Source organism: Suncus etruscus, chromosome 9 (assembly GCF_024139225.1).
Source record: "Suncus etruscus isolate mSunEtr1 chromosome 9, mSunEtr1.pri.cur, whole genome shotgun sequence".
NCBI classification, from domain to species: Eukaryota; Metazoa; Chordata; class Mammalia; order Eulipotyphla; family Soricidae; genus Suncus; species Suncus etruscus.
Genome location: NC_064856.1, coordinates 43,944,301 through 43,967,342, shown reverse-complemented (window position 1 = coordinate 43,967,342; position 23,042 = coordinate 43,944,301). Strand labels below are relative to the sequence as shown.

Below are 23,042 nucleotides of genomic sequence, written 5' to 3'. Positions count from 1 at the left end.
CCTGAATGCATAGCCAAGAATAACTGTTGAGCATCATTGGGGTGGCACAAACTAAGTGACTTTGCTTTTGCCTAAACCTATGGAAAAAAATCATATTTGCATAGCCTGTTGACACCATGAAGAAAAGTTTCCAATAGAAGAGGTTGGTTGTAATCTCTTCAGCTGAGTACTACAGCCTTATAACTATTGATCATTTTATTGCAAATATTTTCCTTTATCTCTTTCTGCTACTTCACAGTGCCATATTAGAGAAACAGTCATTCAACAGGCATCATAGAGTACCCTACTAAAAACATGTCATAAGATTTTGAGTCCTCTGGAAACAACTGAGGATTAGATCATGCCTCCACAAATCTTAATATAAGACCAATTCATTAAGATAAAAAAGTTTATAGCTCAATCTAAAATTAATGAACAGTTTCAACATAGTGAAGAGAACAAAACATTACAAAAGAATAAATAAAATAAATCTCTGTGTAAAGTCTAAATACAAAAAAAATTAGGTGACTTACCAGAAGAAGAATTCAAATCGTCCAAATAATGCTCCTGAAATTAGAACAAATGATAAAAATGTTAAAATTTATAACAAAGATAAAGAAAATATGAACTACTAGAGCTAAATGACATAACACATTAACTCAAAAGAAAAGTAAACACAATAAGAAACTCTGAAAAACAGAAAAGAAGAATCAAGTGAACAAGTTTCAGAAGCACCCTCAGCTCAAGGACACTACCTGATCCCTTAACTGCTGCATTCCATCTCTCAAACTCAAAAAGACCACAGTTTGGGATGAAAATGTGCCCTTGATCTCACCTCCCAAGAATATCTCAAAAGACTTAATGGGGATATCTACATTTTCCTTGTATATTTAATACATCAGTAGTTATACCTCTTAGTGTGTTTATTTCAAACGTAAAGGCAGCCTTGCCTCCATCCTTTTTCTTTCTTTATTTATTTATTTTATATGTATACATTTTTTTTAATTTTAATTGTTTTAGTTCTGCTTGGTATGAAATTCTAGAAGGAAAGATCTTGCTTAGAATAAAAGCTCGCTCTTTAGGCGCAGGCTTCGGCGGCGGCGGCAACTCATACCGACATGGCCAAGATCAAGGCCCGGGACCTGCGTGGCAAGAAGGAGGAGCTGCTCAAGCAGCTGGACGACCTCAAGGTGGAGCTGTCGCAGCTGCGCGTAGCCAAAGTCACCAGCGTCGCTGCCTCCGAGGCAGCTCTCCAAGATCCGAGTTGTTCGCAAATCTATCGCCCGTGTGCTCACCATCATTAACTTAACCAAACTCAGAAGGAGAATCTCAGAAAATTCTACAAGGATAAGAAGTACAAGCCCCTCGACTTGCGGCCCAAGAAGACTCTGGCCATGCACCGCTGCCTCAACAAGCATGAGGAGAGCTCGAAGACCAAGAAGCAGCAGTGCAAGGAGCGGCTGAATCTGCTGCGCAAGTACGCGGTGAAGGCCTGAGCCAGCGACAATAAAGCAATTGACTGGTTCTTTAAAAAAAAAAAAAAAAGAATAAAAGGTCTGATCAAAATCTGGGCACATAGATTGTATACTGTCATTCTTACCCCCCAAATGAACAAGCAATATAATATGGCACCATTCCCTTTTGCACAGGCATACTATAAAGGGGGAAATCTCATGTATAGAAACAAGTTCTTATCTACTAAGGATAAGAACCCATCAATTTTATAATACAGGGATACCTTTCATGACAACCATTTGTCATAAGGACTTGACATAGACTCCATGTGATCTGACAGCTGCCATTCTACCCTGAACCCCAGATCCCAACTGTAAAACCAACATGGTTCTCTGCAACAGAACCAAGAATTAACTCTTCCACGGAGTTCCCTAATAACGCTCTGGCACCAGCTTGTGCCAGTTGGATAAGACAACCTGATGACGAGGAACAGGATGCCCTACCTCATCACCTAATGGTAAGATAAAATTAGAAGACACTCCGTACTTTGATCTCTGGGGGAAAATAAATCACTAAATTGATTTTGACAAACAAACTGGATAGAACTTTTCCTGCAACCAACAAGAAAAACCCTAGCTAAAATTTTGGCTTAGGATTTGTACAGAAACCAAGATCTCTGAATTCCAAAGGCATGTATTTAACAATTGCAACTGAGCAGAACTTCAGGAACCATAAGGAAAGATTCTATCCTAGGCTACATCCTAGGATCTATGCAGAAATCAAAATCACTAATTACAGAAGGCTGCTATAACAACCAGACAGAGAAGAACTTGTAGAACCATAAAGAAAGACACTAACCTAGATTTCATCCTATAACCTGTGCAAATACCAAGAGCTCTAATGACAGAGGACTGATTTTGTCAACCGTAACTGAGCAGAACAATTTCTGGCACCATAAAAAGACCTTGGGGTTCGATAATGAGCATGTTCAGAGCCTGTAGTTGTTCCCATTACAGTATCCTTCAAGAGCGGAGAAACCCTGTGTCTTTCAGGCCAAAAGAATTCCCTTTTAAATTTCCCAATATTTACTGTGCCTATGGGGAAAAAACACCAAAAACCACATAACCTTGCCACACTAGCCCTCCTTTATTTTCTCTCTCTTTTTTTTGGGGGGGGGGGTTTCACCCAGCAGCACTCCGGGGTCACTCCTGGCTCCAAGCTCAGAAATCGCTCCTGGCAGGCACGGGGACTATATGGGATGCCTGGCTTCGAACCCATAGTCATTCTGCATGAAAGGCAAACGCCTTACCTCCATGCTATCTCTCCAGCCCCTCTCTCTCTTTCTTATTGTTGCTGTATAGTTGTTTATTGCTTGTTTGGGTATTTTCTTTTTTTTTCTTTTCCCTTTCTTTTTTTTTTTAAATTGATATTGATAGTTCCTAGATGAACATCTCCTAGATTTTTTTTATTTTGAATTTCCCAACAGAATCATCATCTTCTTTTGCCTCATAAATTGGGGGGGGGGGGGAGTGGATGGGACCAGGAGAAAATAGTTGCATGAACATTGAGTGGAAATAAAAATTGATCAGAACTAAATATAAAACCCAAAATCAATGACAACAGAATTCAGGTATCCAACCTACAACAAGTTATATACAAAGGAGACCTGATACACTAGCAGTTCAGGGTGCTAAAGGGGGAGGTATGGGATGTATGCTGGGAAGAGGCATGGAGAGAGGACACCACTGGTGGTGGGAATGGCTCTAATTTACTGTCACTATGTACCTTAAGTATAAATGTCAAAGATTCTTAATTCACATTGGTCACAATAAAATTTTTTTAAAAATTTATAAATGAAACATTTTTCAAAGAGGCACCACAGTTAATGATATGCTTTGGATGTGAAGACACCTTTTTTATATCTAGACTGAAAGTCCCTCTTAAGTACTGCCAGTTGAAGTTTTAGAGGTCCCTAATCACTGCCACCAATTGGTGTGATTATAGGAATATCATGACACCATCAAAATTTTCCTAGGGTTTGAGGGGAAATAATGGAGGGTACCAAGACCAAAGAGTTGTATGAACATTGAGTAGAAATAAAAAATGATCAGACTTAAACACCAAATCAAAAGCCAATTACAACAGAATCGAAACCCAATCTATGACAAGCTAGACACAGAGGGAACCACTTATACTAGCACCCAGGGAGTCAAAGGAGGGGTATATGGGATGCATGCTGGGAACAGGGGTGGAGGAGGACAACACTGGTCATGGGAATGCCCCTGATTCAATGTCACTATGTACCTGAAATATTACTGTGAAAGATTTGTAATCTATTTTGGTCAAAATAAAAATTATTTAATTAAAATAATTTTTCTTAGTGGTACCCATAGCCAAATGCCCCTAGGTAGTTTTATTTAATTGGCTATGTACATGAGGATATGACACTGAATTTTTGAAGCACTGCTTGGAAGCATATCCACAAAAGGACAAGAAAATATAATCAGGGAGCTAGAACTAAGGGCAGTAAAAAAACTTAAATTGGCCAACAAACATTTTTAAAAAATGTAATTGTCACGACTCATGTCAACCCTAGTGAAAAAATTAAGGGGTTAATAAAAATATTTCTCATTTAAAAGGAGCAAGATGCAAAAATTATTTGACATGTGAAAGAATAGTCACATGAAACATATGAAACAAGAATAATGTGAAGATTAATCTTCCTAATAGCTTTTAAGCATAAAACTTTATACAGATACCTTATGGTGACATTAAAAATATTTATAAAATAGAAACTCTGATGGAACACTGAAGCCTGGCACATCTCTCTGGACTGTCTGTCTTCTGTGGGGCATCTGCAGGCCTGATATCCTGTGTGTGGGGCTTCATCTGCAGATGGCTAGCCTTCCCTGGAGGTGAGTTTCGCCGCCCAGAAAGGGAGGAGCTGGTTGAACTCTGATGGAATGCTGAAGCCTGGCACATCTCTCTGGACTGTCTGTCTTCTGTGCAGCATCTGCGGGCCTGATATCTTGTGTGTGTGGCTTCATCTGCTGATGGCTAGCCTTCCTGGAGGTGAGTTTTGCAGCCCAGAAAGGCTTCGATACACGGCCGCGCACATCATTTAGCCAATGAATACAATCACAACACGTAGAAAAACCCACAATAGAAGTGTGACAATGGGGAAACATTGCAGGGCAGCGCCAGACATAGAGAATGAAGTTGGCAACTCTGATGACCGGAACATGTCCAACCAACTGGTCAATCTCTCAGATAAGGAGTTTAGAGTCACAATATGGAAGATGTTCACAGAACTCAAAGGAAGTATAGAAAAACGGAAAAACGTACTTTAAGACAAGACTGACCAACAGACACACAAAACTTCGATAGAAAGATGGCACTAAATCGCAGGATAATTCTTTTTCTCGGTGTCAATGGACTAAATGCACCAGTTAAGAGACACAGAGTGGCTAAATGGATCAAAAATCTCAATCCAACCTTCTGCTGCCTACAAGAAACGCATCTTAATAGTCAGAACAAACATAGACTCAAAATAAAAGGCTGGAGGAAAATCATCCAAGCAAACAACACCCATAAAAAGCTAGAGTGGCCATACTAACATCAGATGATGCAAACTTTATACTCAGGAAAGTTATAAGAGACAAAGATGGACATTTTGTATTAATCTTGGGGTACAGCAGAAAGAAATCACTCTTCTAAACATATATGCACCAAATGAGGGGCCAGAAAAAATTTAATACAGTTGTTGACAAATCTGAAAAATAATATCAATAACAACACAATAATGTGGGAGACCTCAACAGAGCATTGCCAACACTTGATAGGTCAACCACACTGAAACCCAACAAGAATGTACTAGACCTGGAAAGAGAAATGGAAGAAAGAGGCCTAGTAGATATATGTAGAACACTCCACCCACAATAACCTGGATACACAATTTTCTCTAATGTACATGGGACATTCTCCAGGATAGACTACATGCTAGCACATAAAACATACCTCCATACTTCGAAGAAGTATATAAGGCACTTTTGAAATTTATTTGAAAAAATAAACACCCTAGAATAGCTAAAGCAATCATTGGGAAAAAGAATATGGGAGGAATTACTTTCCCCAACTTTAAACTTTACTACAAAGCAATAGTTATCAAAACAGCATGGTATTTGGAATAAAGACAGGCCCTCAGATCAGTGGAATAGACTTGAATACTCAGAGAATGTTCTCCAGACATACAATCACCTAATTTTTGATAAAAGAGCAATAAATCCTAAATGGAGCAAAGAAAGCCTCTTCAACATGTGGTGTTGGCACAACTGACTAGCCACTTACAAAAAATTGAACTTAGACCTCCAGCTAACATCATGTACGAAGGTAAAATCCAAATGGATGAAAGTCCTCGATATCAGACCTGAAACCATAAGATATATAGAACAACACATAGGCAAAACACTCCAGGACATTGAGACTACAGGCATCTTCAAAGAGGAAACTGCACTCTACAAGCAAGTAAAAGCAGAGATTAACACATGGGAATATATAAAGCTGAAAAGCTTCAGCATCTCAAAGGAAATAGTGCCAAGGATACAAGAGCCACCCACTGAGTCGGAGAAATTATTCACTCAATACCTATCAGATAAGGGACTAATCTCCAAAATACACAAGGCACTAATAGAACTTTACAAGGAAAAAAATGGAGAGAAGAAATGGACAGACACTTTGACAAAGAAGAAATACAAATGGCCAAATGACTCATGAAAAAATACTCCACATGAATAATCATCAGGGAGATGCAAATCAAAACAACGATGAGATACCACCTCACACCACAGAGAATGGCACACATCACAAAGAATGAGAATCAACAGTGTTGGCGGGGATGTGGAGAGAAAGGAACTCTTATCCACTGCTGGTGGGAATGCCATCTAGTTCAACCTTTATAAAAAGCAATATGAAGATTTCTCCAAAAACTGGAAATCGAGCTTCCATATGATCCAAGTATACCACTCCTAGGAATATACCCTAGGAACACAAAAATACAATACAAAAACCCCTTCCTTACACCTATATTCATTGCAGCTCTATTTACCATAGCAAGACTCTGGAAACAACCAAGATGCCATTCAACAGACGAATGGCTAAAGAAACTGTGGTACATATACACAATGGAATATTATGCAGCTGTCATGAAATTTTCCTATACATGGATGTACATGGAATCTATTATGCTGAGTGAAATAAGTCACAGAGAGAGAGAAAGACACAGAATGGTCTCATTCATCTATGGGTTTTAAGAAAAATGAAAGACATTCTTGCAATAATAAGTTTCAGACACAAAAGACAAGGGCTGGAAGTTATAGCTCACCTCATGAAGCTCACCACAGAGAGTGATGAGTTTAGTTAGAGAAATAATTACATTTTGAACTATCCTAATAATAAGAATGTATGAGGAAAATAGAAAGCCTGTTTAGAGTGCACGTGGGGGTTAAATGGGGAGGAGGGAGATTTGGAACATTGGTGATGGGAATGTTGTACTGGTTATGGTGGCGTTCTTTACATGACTGAAACCCAAACACAATCATGTATGTAATCAAGGTGTTTAAATAAAAAATATATAAAATATTTATAAAATAAACAAACACAAAATAAAAAAGGTAAACAAACATAACCAAAAGAAAGTTGACAAAGTACAAAAGAAAATACTAAGAGAATGGAAAACATTACTGCAAAAGTACCTATAAATAGACCTTTGGAAGTTGGGTTAAGGTCTGGTTGTCCCAAAGTTCCCAAAAGAGAAAGTAATAACCTATACCTCTTGTCTGGGGAGTAGAGGAGAAGATGGTACATTGATAATTCTCAGGAAATAATTAATTAACACAGAATATTGAGGAAATAGCAGGCAAGAAAATTTACACTGCAAGCTGTTCACCCACAAGCCAGTTTCTCCAACAAATGGAAGCACACGCCAAGAGCTCCAGCTCAGCTCTCCTGCTTTAATTTATTCAATTCAAAGATTCAAGCTCCTCCCCCAGGGGAGGGAAAAATACCAACTGATTGATATACAATAACAAATGGGAAACAAATGGGGACCACTTCAAAAGGCATCAATTTACTTAATAAATACCCAAACACAAAAAATAAAATGTCAACTATATTTAAATTATTAGCCTAAAATCACCCACTTAAAAGAATAGCAGGTTAAATGGAACAACATTTAAAACAGACACCTAAACCATAAAAAACATAATAATGTGCCTTAGTTTTTTAATATAATCCACACAAATGCAAGTGGTTAAGACATGGATGTTGGTACATTGTATGAATGAAATACAGCCAGAACAGTAAGTAACTGTGTAGCTCAAGTAATTTAATTAAACATTAATTAAAATCTGCCTGTTGAAGAGGCAGGTTGGGAAAGGGGTGGAGAATCTGGAAACTCTGCAGGAGGGAAGTCCACCTTGGTCGGTTATTGGTGCCGAAACAAAGTATGACTGAATCTCAACTATAAAACTGTAAACTATTTTATCTTAAAAAAAACAAACAAACAAACAAACAAACAAACAAAAAAACAAAGGGCCTGGAGAGATAGCACAGCGGTGTTTGCCTTGCAAGCAGCCGATCCAGGACCAAAGGTGGTTGGTTCGAATCCCGGTGTCCCATATGGTCCCTGGTGCCTGCCAGGAGCTATTTCTGAGCAGACAGCCAGGAGTAACCCCTGAGCACCGCCGGGTGTGATTCAAAAACCAAAAATGTATATATATAGGGGCCAGAACAATAGCACAGCAGGTAGAGCTTACATGAGGCTGACCTAGGTTAGGTTTCCCCTAACCCATAAGATCCCTGAGCCTGCCAGGAGTGATTTCTGAGCAGAGCCAGGAGTAACCCCTGAGTGCTGCAAATTGTGGTTTCTCCCCCCAAAAATTAATAAATTGTACTTTGTGGGATGGAATGATAGCACAGAATTAGGGCATTTAGCTTTCATGTGGCCTTCCAGGATGGTCCAATTTATATCCCCAGAATCTTATATGGTCCCTGAGCCTGCTAGAAGCGATGAGTTTTTAGTACAGAGCCAGGAGTAACCTCTGAGGACTATGGATAGGACCCAAAAACCAACCAACCAAACAAGCAAACAAAAAAAACCAAATCTGAACTTCTTTGCATCCACAGGGAACTAATTTTATTCTAAAGACAAATAAATGCTGGCTCAAAGTAAAAAGTTGAAGACAATCCTAAAAGCAAATAGTAACTTAAAATAGTAAGCACAAACATAAAATTATATTTTTTAAAAAGAAAATGCAGTCAAATTCAAACAAATAAAATTTATTTTCTAAAAAAAATCAATATACATATATTTGAGTGATACATGTTGTCTAGTGATTAGTACTTAACAATATAAATCTTACATAATATATAATATATACATACATATATAATTAAGACATCTGTGTACAGCAAATAGAAATATCAAAAACATGCACTATGAAATGACATTGACAGCAACAGAATGATAGTATAAAATTTTAGAGCCTTATCTATGGACATATTATAGTCAGGAAAAACAATTATGAAATAGCAGCTTTATGTAATGCACTAGAAAGCTTAATAGATATTTATAGAATATCCTCCTCAAATAACTAAACACAGTTTTATAAATTGCACATGGAACACTCTCAAATATGTCATATATATTGAGATGTAAAATAATTGTCAATAAATTTATGAACATTATTGTAGTTCCTATTATCTTCCCTGACTATAGTGCTATAAAATTAAAAATAAATAACAAAAGAAAATTGAATAAAATTAAAACACATAAAAGCTAAACAACACATTTTCAATAATCATTGGAAGAAAAACTTAAAGCATACACTTAAAAATATTAGTACAAAAATAAAAAATAATGACATGAGTTATCGAACCTTTAGGATATAACAAAAATGGTACTAAGAAAAAAAAGGAAATCACAATTCAGATTTATTTAAAGAAACAGGTCAAATATAATTTAACTTACATCCAAGAAAACTTGCAAAGGCAGGACATATTAAGATAAAATTTAGTAGTAGGAAAGAAAGAATAAAAATCGGAAATGAATTACAAATGCACAATACAAAATAGGAATGAATTAAGTAAAGACAAGCACAATTGATATACATTTAGCTAGATTCACAAAGAGATAAAACTTAAGTGAATCAGAAGAAAAATTGCAGCAGATACTACAGACACAAAAGTGCATAAAAATTGTCTCAAACAAGCATGCCAATAAATTTTTCAATTTAGACAAGTTGGATAAATATTTTATTCAATAAACTACCCATATTAAACCATAAATAGGTAAATATATACATACAAATAAATAGAAGATGAATCTAGTATGGGTATTAAAATAGAAAAGAAAAGTTTTTCTGAAAAGGCTAAAGAGATATTAGATTAGGTAGGGTAATTTTTTTGAATGCAGCCAATCTGGATTGCATCACAGAACCCTTTGTGATCCCCCAACACAAGTAGGAATTGTCCCCGAAAATAGATCCAGTAGTAAGTCCTGAAATCAACTGAACATGAACTCCAAACTGAATGTAATAAAGAGCCCCTCCTTAAAAGCAGAAGTCTTACATGGGTTTAGCACTGAATTGTACTGATTATTGAAAGAATTTATATTTACAAAATTTTCAAAATAATTAAGATAACTGTTTTAACTCATCTTCTAAGGCTTTAATTGCTCCAAGGAATTTAATAATGCAGCACTCTCAAGTGGAATTTATTTCAAGGCTGAAAAGATGTTGCATAAAAATGAATCAATTAATGTAATATACATCAACACAAGTGAAGAAATTATGTAACTTTTTCAATTGAAATAGAAAATACATTTGAAAAAAAAAGTACAACTTGTGACAACATCTCAATAAAATGGTGACAGAAGAAAAAATATCTCACATTGTATAAGCCATATATTACCCATCTCTACCTAATGTCATACGTAGTGATGAAAATATAAAAAATTAAAAAATTTATGACAGGTTGTCTATACTCATCAATATCAATGAATTTAGTAGTATAGAGTTCTTAGAGCAAAGAACAATAAAAAGGATTTTTAATTCATAATGAAATAAGTAAAGTTTATTTGTAGATGATTTAGCATACATAGATAACATATTTTACTCAATTAAAAATGATCTCAGATTTCACAAGGATCTTCTTAGCAGGTTCAAGTTCCTGAGTTTAATCTCAGGTGTCACATCAGCACTTGAAAACATCTAGGTATAGCCCACATACGTACTGAGCACTGTCAAAGATGAGTACTCCACATCAATAGTAAGAGCAATAAACAACTAGTTCCATAACAGGAATGTACCAAGACTTCCGGATACTACTTGTTATGACATTTATTTAAAAACTAAATCAAAACAAACCCCACTAAACCTGAAAGATAGCACAGGCTTTAAGACATTTTCCTGCACCCAATTGTCTCAGGCTCAATCTTAGGCACCAAATGTTATCAGTAACACCAGGAGTGATCCCTTGCAGAAGAGCCAAGATTAGGCCTTCAGCACTGCTGGGTGTGCCTCCTAAGAAGCACAGAATCAATATACACAAATATGCTATAGTCCTAAACATTAGCTAAATGGCAATAAAATGTAATACAAAAGTAAATAAGGAAAAATACCATTAACAATCATATAAAATGTATTGTGCCTTGAAAAATCTTAATAAGAAGATGAAATACTTGTAAAGTGACAACTCTAACTTAGTGTTAAAAGATATGTATACAGTAAAAAATGAGACAAACCTAATCTCCATTACTGCATCCAGACAGTTCTATATACTCTTTCTATTCCCAAAAGAGATATAAAACAAGTCATGAAAATTTATAGGTACACCAGCCATGCAGTTAAAAAAACTCACAATCTTGGAAGGAGAGGGCAGGCAAGTACCTGCTCTGACAAAGTCATGCCTGCTGTATTCATAGAAAACAATCTCATAAGCACAAAGAGCCCTGATTCATTACTCCTCTTTGGCTCTCTGCAGAGACACCAATCTAGCTAACACTCAAGGTATGCTGGTATTTGGTCTAACAACACCAGAACATGTTTTGTACTGAGTGCAGTACAAAAAAAGGTAGGAGAGTTCCCCTACCTTTTGGTACTTCCAGAAACGCTGTCAGTCAAAATTTCACCTGCAAAAACTACAGAATCATCAAAAATACTTGGAATTTCTGAACTTTATTTTTTGGTCCTGTCATACCCAGAGGAGCACACATATTTTTATGCAGTGCATATCTGAAGTCACTAAGTCCATCTAGTGATGCTTCTAGTGGTGATGTAAACCTGCTTTAAGACCTCATTATGTGTGGGCATGAGAGGATATGCTATTGGTCAGAAGGAGGCAGGTGGAAATAACAAGTGCCTCTTTGTTTAGCAGCACCCCAGGCAATGATGTATATCCTAGACAAACAAGAAAAAAGTGCTATATTTTGATCTCAAAATTTTATTCCTTGCTGTATGTACAAAAACTTGTGTGTAAGAACACTTCTTGTTTTGAGCATATAATTGAGATAAATGGAATGTTGTAATTATATTCACTGAAAATATCATTAACAGTATTATAAATCGAAGTACAATAATCATTTAAAATAAATTACATTTAAATTTTAAAATAAATATGTTTTCATGTTTCATCAGGAAAATGCAATTTAAAAACTGCTTTTTGGAATTTTTCTTAACCCATCTTCCCAGTAATAAAATTACATACTCATGTGTTTGAGGTTAACACACTCAATAAACCAATGAATAAAATTTATAAAAGTAAAAAAAAAATTACTGTTTTGAAAAATCATATCTTTTTCACAAAGATTATTTTCAAGTGGTAAAGCGGTAAAGTAGTTCCTTGATATTAATAGAAATCCTCTTCATACTAGGATACTACATATCTATTGTATATTTTTGTAAACAACATGACATGTTAATTATCAAAAAATATATTTATGACCAATAGTTGAAAATTTAGTTTGAAATAACAAGAGAATAATTTAAATGTTTATTAAAATATCAATTTTCTGTTGTGTTTTAAAATTCTATTAGAACAAAGTTTGTAGTATTAGAGAGAAAGGCAAAATAGAATGTATAACCTTTTATGAACAGGAGAAAAATAGCAAATAACTGCATTAAGTCAATATGATTTACATTTTATATTAATCCTTAAGTAAACTAAACACTTTGCTTAGTCTTTGCTTTGTCTATAAGAATATGGGTAAGTATATTTGTAAGCTATGTTAAAGCTAAATTATTAACATCTCCCTTCATTCACTTTTCTACTTTACAAAAGTAGCTTTGGTGTTGTTGAAATACATTTTAAAGAAATCCTTGTTATAATCATGGCTATTTGGTGTTCTGAGAACTGATTTCTTTGGAAGAAACATAATATATGTCTAAAATACTAAACTCTTCCAAAGTGGAGATTATTCTAATTACTAGAGAAAAAAGGAGGCACCATGAACTGGGGCAGCTAGTCACTAAAATAAAAATCACTAGTTTGGTTCACTGTGAATTTTGGAAAAGAAGTATTCTTTCATATTCATATTCTTTCATATTCTACAGCCTCTAATTATCTTAATATAATTCACTAAGAAACTTCAATTCAAGTGACATCCCAATCCACTGCTAGAACCCAGACCCACATTGTCTCAAAGAGTCCATGGAGCATAGGTAATGGAGATGAATTGAACCATACCCAAAGGGCAGAGCCAGAGGAGCCCTGCCGCTCCACTCTGTTCCATGGCTGCTCACATCTCCTAGTCAATAAACTCCAGTACAACACATTAAAAAACAGCACAATACAAGTGTGACAATGGGGAAACAACGCAGGCCTCCACCATGCATAGAGAATGAAGATTGCAGTTCTGATGACTCAAAAAGTGTCAGTCACCTATTTAGCTTCTCAGATAAGGACTTTAGAGAAGAAATATAAAGGATCCTCATAGAACTCAAAGAATAGAACAGTCTGAACTAACCACAAATAAGAATGAAGAGGATTATATAAATGAGAAAACTCCAAACTGAACTATAAGTACTGAAAAACCAGTTAGGCAAAATGAAAACCTCTGGAAAGCCTCTTCAATAGGGTAAGAGCGACTGAGGATAGAAACAGTAAAGTGGAATATGAGAAGCATAACAACTCCAAACAATAGAAGGTATATGTAAAACAGGAAGAATCACATTCCTAAACATATATACACTCAATGACTGACCAGAAAAATATTTAAAACAATTTTTGTTAAATATTAAAGAAGGCATCAATAGCAACACAAAAGTAGACGAGATCTCCACACAGCCCTCTCACCCACTGATAGGTCAGCCATACTGAAACCTAACAAGAATATATTAATGCTGGCTCAGGGGACCATACGGAATGCTGGGGCTCAAACCACTAACTGTCCTGGGTCAGCTGCATGCAAGGCAAACGCTCTACCACTATGCTATAACTTCAGCCCCAGATCTATCACCTTTGAGAAAATTAAAATGGTAATCAAAAGTTTTCAAAAAACCAAAGCCCAGCCCAGATGTATTCACTAACAAATCCTTTCAAACATTTTATGAGAAACTACTACCAATTATTTTCAGGCTCTTCTAGAAAATTAAACAAACAAAAACTCTCCTAAATAGGTTTACAAAGCTAATATCACCCAGATACTAAAATCATACAGAAATATTACAAAAACAATAGATTCATATAACATGCAGGTTAGAAAATTAACCTCCAAAAATAAAAGCCATTCTTATACACAAATAATGATAGAAAATAAATAGACATTAAAAAAATTCTCCCTTTTTTTGCTTGTTTGATTTTTGCCCCCCCCCCACCTATTTTCCCTTCAAACAGAACCACATAATTTAAATCATCTTGTTCACCTCATAAACGGAGGGGGGAAATAATGGAGGGTACCAAGACCAAACAGACAGATGAACATTGAGTAGAAATAAATATGATCAGACTTAAACACCAAATCAAAAGCCAATGACAACAGAATCAAAACCAAATCTACAACAAGCTAGACACAGAGGGGACCATTTTAGTAGCAGCTCTGGGGACAAATAAGGAGAATATGGGATGCATACTGGGAGCATAACTATTTGAATTATGTTCAGTACATTCCCCCCAAATTTCCATCTATTGCAAAGAACTCAAAACTCTTAATACTTTCAAAAAATGCTGGGTCACATTAATTGGCCCACCCCTCAATTAGCATTCCCAACTTAGAGTATAGTAATTTTATTTTCACCCTTGAACAGACCCACTTTGAAGAGTTCAAGCCAGTTAGTGCCTGAAGCTCAGAAAGAATTACTTTTTTTTATTAAATGGCTACAAAAGTCCTATCTTCCCCAGTTTGCTCTTGAAGAAAAATTATGGTGTTGCTCTTTGCTCCCCCTCAGTCAACCACCACAGCAATTGAACAACTATCAGGAACTTTATAATGACTGTATTTACACAAAAGTCTTGCACCTTTTTTATTTTTTGCCATATTTAGAGTTAATAGCTGCCTTTATAATTAAAGTAATGTTGAAAGACCATACTCTATTGATAAAGGACTATCATGGCATTGCTCTCCCCATATAAGAAATAAATTGACTTTATTTTGCCCTCAGTGATGTTCTTCAAAGAGGTTTAGCTGATTTCTCTGGACAGCTTTTCTCCACTACTCAGGTGGGAAAGTTTGGGATTTTTTTCAAAAGAACTCTCTTATAATCCCTTCCACCAACCACTTTACCTTCATTTCCAGTGTTCCAGTGTATTACACTGACAGCTCCTCCTCAGAGATTGGTAGGATTTGGTCCTTCTCTGACCACTATAGTGTATATAACTGTATTTATGCCCAACAGGTAGAATCATCACTTTGATTTATTTATTCTCCCACATGTCAGGCCTATCTAATGTAGTTAGCAACTCAACCTATGTCATTGACTTTTTCCCTAAAATAATCACTGCTTCTATAAATGCCCATTGACATATGGTTCAGGATTTGCTTCAGCAATTTTAAGCTCCTTAACATATGCCCTCTGAATCTCTTTTAATTACTCATATTAAATCTCATTCAGGTCTCACTGGACAATGTCTAAAGGAAATAAAATTGCTAATAGTTTAGCAGTGTTGATCTTTACCTCACCTGTGGAAGAGTATCTAACACACAATTTGTCTAACACACAAATGCCCACTACCTTCTTTTACATAATTTCATCCATTTATGTATGAAAAGCCAGGAAAAATTGTCCATATTTGCCCTAACTGAGTCCCTTTATACTATACCTTCATGTTGCTGGAGCTAATGCCTGAGGTCTGCCAAAATGTATTATGGCAAATGAATATTATATTTTCTAAAATAATGTATTATATCTAAAATGTATTATATTTCAAATAAAATAAAACATTTTCTCCATGTAGTTATCTGTAACTCCACCCTGGATTTAGGTGTATCTACCTAAGACCCGCCCATTTCTAGGAGGGGTCTTGGGAACTGGATATTACATGTAACCTTACCTGCAAGACCCCTCCCATTCCGGGGAGTGGTCTTGGAAGGTTATATAAGGCCTTTGACTCAGAGGATTAGGCCCTTTTGGTTTTTTACCAGCATGGAGGTCAAAGGGAAGATGGCTGAAAGGAGTTAAGACGCAGGGCTAGCTAAGAATGGCTGAATGCTTAATTGGTTATGAAATAGGCCACACATGTGGTGGATAGGGTATGAATAAAGCTGATACTTCCTGAAGCCTGACTGTGAGTGAGATTTCTACCCGTTGCTCTCATGAACCTCCAAACCCTCTGGCTGAAGAGGGTTGCAAAGCCACGTGGCCTGGGATGGCAGAGAAAGGCCTCCTTCCATCTCCATCCAGCACCATCCTTAATTATTTATCACTACAGTTATAGATACTTATTCTCACTTTAAATGGGTTGTCCCTTTGATTTCTGAATTAGATAAGGCCATTTGTTCCTATATGTTATGTTTTTCTGTCATGAGCATTTTCCATAACATCAACACTAATAATGGCTCATCCTAAGTCAGTAAAACTTTCAAGTATTCTGTAATAAATGGCAAATTAAACATTTCACTGTTATTCCCTATAGTCCTCAAAGATAAGGCAACCCTGAATATGTTCACAGCACCCTCAAAAGTTACTAAAGTACAGCATACAAGGAGATGCCACTACTTGACTTTTATCTCTAACATTATTCTCTTAATTTTCTAAAATTTACCCCAAAGACAGCCCACTACAATTTTTAGAAGGTGCACAGAGTAAAAAAAAAATAAATAATTCACCTATCTAGGTGAAAACTGACAAATAATGGGTAGAAAGAATTTTTCTCATTCCAGAAGAATTCTTTGATTATAATTTCCACAGATGACAACCCCACTAAAAAACGCGAGGCCCCATTATACCTCATCAAAAGTAGAATGTATCCTGATTCAAAAAAGCTCCTAGCTTTTTCAAAACAAATGAAGCCACTATAGGAATATGACCCAAAGAGGAGACATTGTTCTCAGAATATATTGCACCCAGTCATCCCTGAAAAGGGCAGTATTGTCCTGCAGCCTTTTTATGACTGTTTCAGGATGAGACAGGAACCCTGTTTTAGCTTTCTTCTAGGTTACATTCTTGATCTTTATTGTATTGATAACTGTATTTTGATTAAGCTGTGTGTTCTACCTTTATAGATCTTAACTGCTCTACTTTTGCTCCATGCCCCAGTACAAACAGGTAAATTGCAGGTATGATAGGAATATGTTTATTCAACACCTCTTGCATATTTAATACTTTGGGGCTATATTCTTTGCAAAAATTCAGTAAAATGAGAACTCTTACTGAAAGGAGGTAAAGGAGATCCTGTCTATTAAACCTAGGAACTCCAAAATCTAAATGTTTTAGGTGAGCCTTTCAGAACACTGGATATACGTCATAATGGCTTGACTTAAGCTTCGTTGCTCTGAGATTGAATTTATATCCTAACACCCCCAAATATCTAAATAATCCAACAATACCACTCTTCACTGCTAGACACATTTATCCAATACATCTGAGAAAATAATACAAAACTTTATTGCACCAATGTGCTATATTTGTATTATTTAAAATAGCCAAAGTCAACCTAAGTATTAGTCAGCAATTAACAGAATAAAGTATGGTTAAAATTATTAATCAAATATGAGTCTGCTATTTAAAAATGTGGTAGTACACAACATTGAACAAAAATATGGGATTTGAGGAAATTCTGCTATGTGAAATATGTAAACTATATAAAATATAATTACTGGATGTTTTATTTATAGATGATATAAATAATAAAGCAAACAAAAAAACCATTAAAATAACTCCTAGACATGTTGAATACTATGTAGTTACTGGAGGAAAAAAAGAAGCAAAATGGAGGAGATTTTTTTTGATTTATTATCTTAGTTTTGGGGGCCCATATTTAGCAGTACTCAGAGACTACTCTCATTCTATATTTAATATTTGCTCTGGAGACCAAGAGGTAAATTGTTTAAACCCAGACCTCTTAAATACAAAGTATAAACTCAGATTATTTGGCTCTATGTTAACTCAAGGAATCTTCTTGTTAGGTACAGTAATAATGGAACCTAAAGGTGAGTATATAAATCCTACTCACATAACTGCTGTTAAGATGTACCAAAAGTTATGTCTTTTTAAAATGATAAAAAATTAAAATAAAGGGAACAGATTAACAAAGAAGTACATTATTAGTGTGCATGCCTTTCATGTTGTCAAACCTAGTTTGAACCCTAGTACCAGTATGGTTTCCCCAAGCCCTGCCAAAATGATACCTTGAAAATAGCCAGTATCAAACCCATCAGCACAGTTCCAATAAAAAATGAAATTATTAAAAACAACCTCTGATTATAAAGGAAATATATATATAATGAAGTGACAAGTCTCTACTCTAAACTGAGAATCATTTTTAAATTTAGTTTTCATACAATGCCATAATTTCTCATATGAATGTAGGAAGATAAAATATAAATAATTATAAAACAAGATGACCATGAAATGCTTCTAAATGAACTAATTCATTCATAGTTCATATAAGGGCAGGTTTCTGAAAAATATTTGATTAATGTAAATTTGTTTTCTCTGTCCTAATTCTCCTCAATGTGTTTATCAATTGCAGACACTAGTATAGTCTTAATACTTTTATTCATTTCTTCATGATATTTTTAATAACTTAAAATTTTCCCATATGTTATCACCCAAAAAACGATGAGTGTTGCTTTTTAAATGTCAGTAGCTTGGAGCTGTACTTGTATTGTAGATGAAAAATATCTCAAAATAAATTCAATTTTTTAAATATTTACTTGTCTACATAAACTCAGATTTCAATTTAGTTAATCAAATACTAAAACTTTCTGAGCAAAAGAAGTTAGGCATAATGATTTTTCCCTTTAAAATAGCACAGGCTTTAAAATCATCACTATTTCTTTTTATTTTTTCTTTCCTTAATTTTCTTCACTGACAGTCCATAATATTATAATTGATTCACCACTAGAGTTTTAAGAACTTTCTGATTCTAATTGTCTCTTAAAGGGCCTATTACATTCTATTAATTTTTATCCTGATTCTTAAATAACTGTTGAATCACACTATCATTTATTTACAAATTTAATAAATATGTATTAGATACCTATTTTATGACAGGTACTGCTTACAATAATTGGGTACAGAGAATTTAATAAGTATGATTTACTCTTTCTCAGTGTAACAAAGTTATACAATATCTAAAGAGTGAAAGTACATAGGACACTAAGGAAATGAAGAAACTGGGCTTGATCTTAAGACTGAGGAAGAAAATTCTGAAACAATATGTTTAACCAAACTATTAAAAATAGGACTTAGAGATACAAAATTTTCCCAAAACCTTTCATGTCTCTGTACCTAAAGAACCCTGCCTATCATTGTTGCTCCTTTAAAAATAGAATAAAACCATAGCCAGAGCAATAGTACAGAGATTAGGGTGTTATTTTTGCATGTGGATGAACCAGGTACAATATCCAGCATTGCATATGGTGCCTTGAGCATGACCCAAAATTATTTTTGAGCATGGAACCTGAGGACCATTGGATGTAGCCTCCAAACAATCAAAAATAATCAAACCAAATCAAATAACATATTCTGATAACTTATTTTTGGCCTTGACAGCTCACTGTGAACACTAGGGTGATATAGAACATTTGTATACAATGCACTTATTAAAATTACAGTTAGTGACAAAATATACTTTATTTTTATTCTGAAAAAGTAATTGTCATATTCTTCTGGGTAATAAGGTTCAGCATTACTCAGTGGTGCTCAGAGCTTACTACCAGTTCTATGCTCAGGGCTTACTCCTGGTTCTTTATAAAGGGATAATTTATGGTGGTGCTTAGAAACCCATATATGGTGTCAGGGATCAAACTTGGGGTTGTTGCATGAAAAGCAAGTGCCCTAATACTTGTACTATATTTACCAATGCTCTCTTACATGTTCTAAAAGAACTGAAGGCAAAGAAGATAATTTAAGTGGCTAGAGCACTTGCCTTGTATGAAGCTCTAAGTTTAAACTCATATACCATAAGGTTTTTGTCCATAACACAGGGTAATCTGTTACCCTAGAAGAATTGACACCATCCTGAACACCTAAATTTCAGACCTGTACAGCAAGGTTGATTATTGGTACTGAACTTCTATGCATTTTGGGATCCCCTAAAAATTAAATTAATAAAAAGTGTATCACCATTTAATATTAAGCAAAAAGGTAAGTATAGTTTTTCTCAGAAGAGATATAAAATAATCTCTGTGACCTGTTAAAAATTGTTCTTTTAATAGAACTTTAACCAAAATTTAATTGCATATTAATTGAATTAATCCAAAAAAATTTACCTTTAGAAAAATTTTTCTCAAAGATTACCACATCAAGAATATCAAATCAAACTATTAGACAGTATCACATAACAACATGGTAGAATTTTAGGAATATATTTTCTGCTAAAGCATTTTAAGCCTGTATTTTATTCATATTTTAACTTACTTTGCTGCTCCTTTAAAAATAAAATAAAATCATAACCAGAGCAATAGTAAAGAGATTCATTAATCTTCAAATCATGCTACAAAATTAAAAATTTTGATACCTGTTTTAAACTTATGAAGACAAATGTTTGGAGAATAAAAATCATTTTTCAAGATAACAGAACAAACAAAATGATAGTTATCAGGGTTAGAAAGAAAGTAGAGCAAGAAGCAAGTTTGCTTGCATGTGACTGACAAGAGTTCTATCCTTGACATCCATATGGTTCTCCAAGCCTGCCATGTGTGATTCCTAAGCAGAAAGAACGTAAGAAAGAAAGGGAGGGAGGAAAGAAGGAAGGTAGGAAGGAAGAAAAGAAAGAAAGAAAGAAAGAAAGAAAGAAAGAAAGAAAGAAAGAAAGAAAGAAAGAAAGTAAAGAAATAAGGAAGGAAGGAAAGAAGGAAGGAAGGGAGAGAGAGAAGGAAAGGAAGGAAGGAAGGAAGGAAGGAAGGAATGGAAAGGAAGGAAGGAAGGAAGGAAGGAAGGAAGGAAGGGAGAGAGAGAGAGAGAGAAAGAAAGAAAGAAAGAAAGAAAGAAAGAAAGAAAGAAAGAAAGAAAGAAAGAAAGAAAGAAAGAGAAAGAAAACAGTATAACACCTTTTGAGGTCTAACTCAGACTCTAATATATTGGGCATTGATTAAGTTAAAAATGATTTAATGTGACTCCAGAACATAGAAACCGGCTAGCTTTTGCAGAAGCCGGTTCCCCTGTCTGTGACATCAGGCTGGGAAAATCCACGAAACAATGCCTGCCCAGTGGGGCCCTACTGTGAAAAACTGTGAGTGCTACCAGTGTATGTCTGTCTACTGTCCTCTTGCGTGAAACTCTTGGGAGTGGGGCAAAAAGAGGCTCCAGCAGAGCACCGCCGCTTCGCTTCGCTACGCGGCCGTGCACTCTTTCTGAGAAAAGAACACCATAGCAACAAGAAAAAAAAAATCACACTAAGAACTGTGCTAGATCACAGAAGCAAGCATTTCTCTCCGGACTGTCTTCTCTGTTGCATGCTCGGGCCTAAGATTTGACCCAGTGTGAGGCTTCATCCACGGAGGACTCCCCTACCTTAGAGGCAAGTCAGCCCATCCAGAAAGGGAGGAGCCAGAGAAGTGTGCTGCCGGCATCATATAGCCAATTAATACCACCACAACACGTAGAAAAACCCACAATACAAGTGTGACAATGGGGAAACAACGCAGGCCAGCATCAGACATAGACAATGAAGAGGACAATTATGATGACCAGATAATGACCAACCAACTAATCAACCTCTCAGATAAGGACTTTAGACTAGCAATATGGAAGATGCTCAAAGAACTCAAAGAAACCATGGATAGAGTTGAACAGAACACTAATAAGAACCAATAAAATGGGAAGACAGAAATCACAAAACTCCAAACTGAAATAACATGTCAACTAATAGGCCTGAAAAAATCAGTAAACGAAGTGAATGACAAAATGGATAAGCTCTGGGACAGGGTATCAGAAGCTGAGAATAGACTTGGTGCTGTGGAAGATGAGATACCTAACAATTCTATACAGCAGGAGAGATTGGGAAAAAAACTTAAAGCAAATGAGCAGACAATGGAAAAATTAGTCAAAGAATGGGAACAGATGAAAATAGAAGTCTATGATAAGATCAACAGAAACAACTTAAGAATCATTGGAGTCCCAGAGACCCAGAAAGAAAATTTCCAGGAAGAATCAACAGTCAAGAACATCATTAAAGAGAAACTTCCAGAGCTAAAGAATATATGTGATCAAATCCTGCATGCCCGAGGAGTACCAACCAAAAGAGACCACAGAAAAACCACCCCAAGACACATCCTAGTCACAATGACAAATCCCACAGATAGAGACAGAATTCTAAAAACAGCAAGATCAACAGGGGAAATTATGTTCAAGCAAGCATCCTTGAGATTTACAGCAGACCTGTCATCAGAAACACTCAATGCCAGAAAGCAGTGGTGGGGTATTGTGACAAGACTGAATGAAATGAACGCTTCACCCAGAATACTATACCCAGCAAAACTCACTTTCCGGTTTGATTGATAAATACATGGTTTCACAGACAAAAAGCAGCTCAGAAAATTTACAGACACAAAACCAGTCTTAAGAGAAAAACTGAAAGACCTAATTTAACTCAAGACTAACTAAAAGACACACCAAATTTCAATATAAAGATGGCATTAAATCCCAGACAATTCTTTTTCTCAATGTCAATGGACTAAATGCACCAGTCAAGAGACACAGAGTGGCTAAATGGATCAAAAAACTGAATCCAATTTTTGCTTCCTACAAGAAACGCACCTGAATAGCCAGAACAAACATAGACTCAAAATAAAAGGCTGGAGAAAAATTATCCAAGCAAACAACACCCGTAAAAAAGCTGGAGTGACCATACTAATATCAGATAATGCAAACGTTATACTCAAGAAGGTTGTAAGGGACAAAGATGGACATTTTATATTAATCAAGGGGTATATAGAGAAGGAAGAAATAACT

The 23,042-nt window shown here is 35.5% G+C and overlaps 1 pseudogene; it reads left to right on the top strand.

Moving 5' to 3' along the window:
* The first annotated feature begins 1,068 nt into the window (after positions 1-1,068).
* Positions 1,069-1,532, top strand: LOC126017983 (60S ribosomal protein L35-like; annotated as a pseudogene).
* Positions 1,533-23,042: the final 21,510 nt, after the last annotated feature.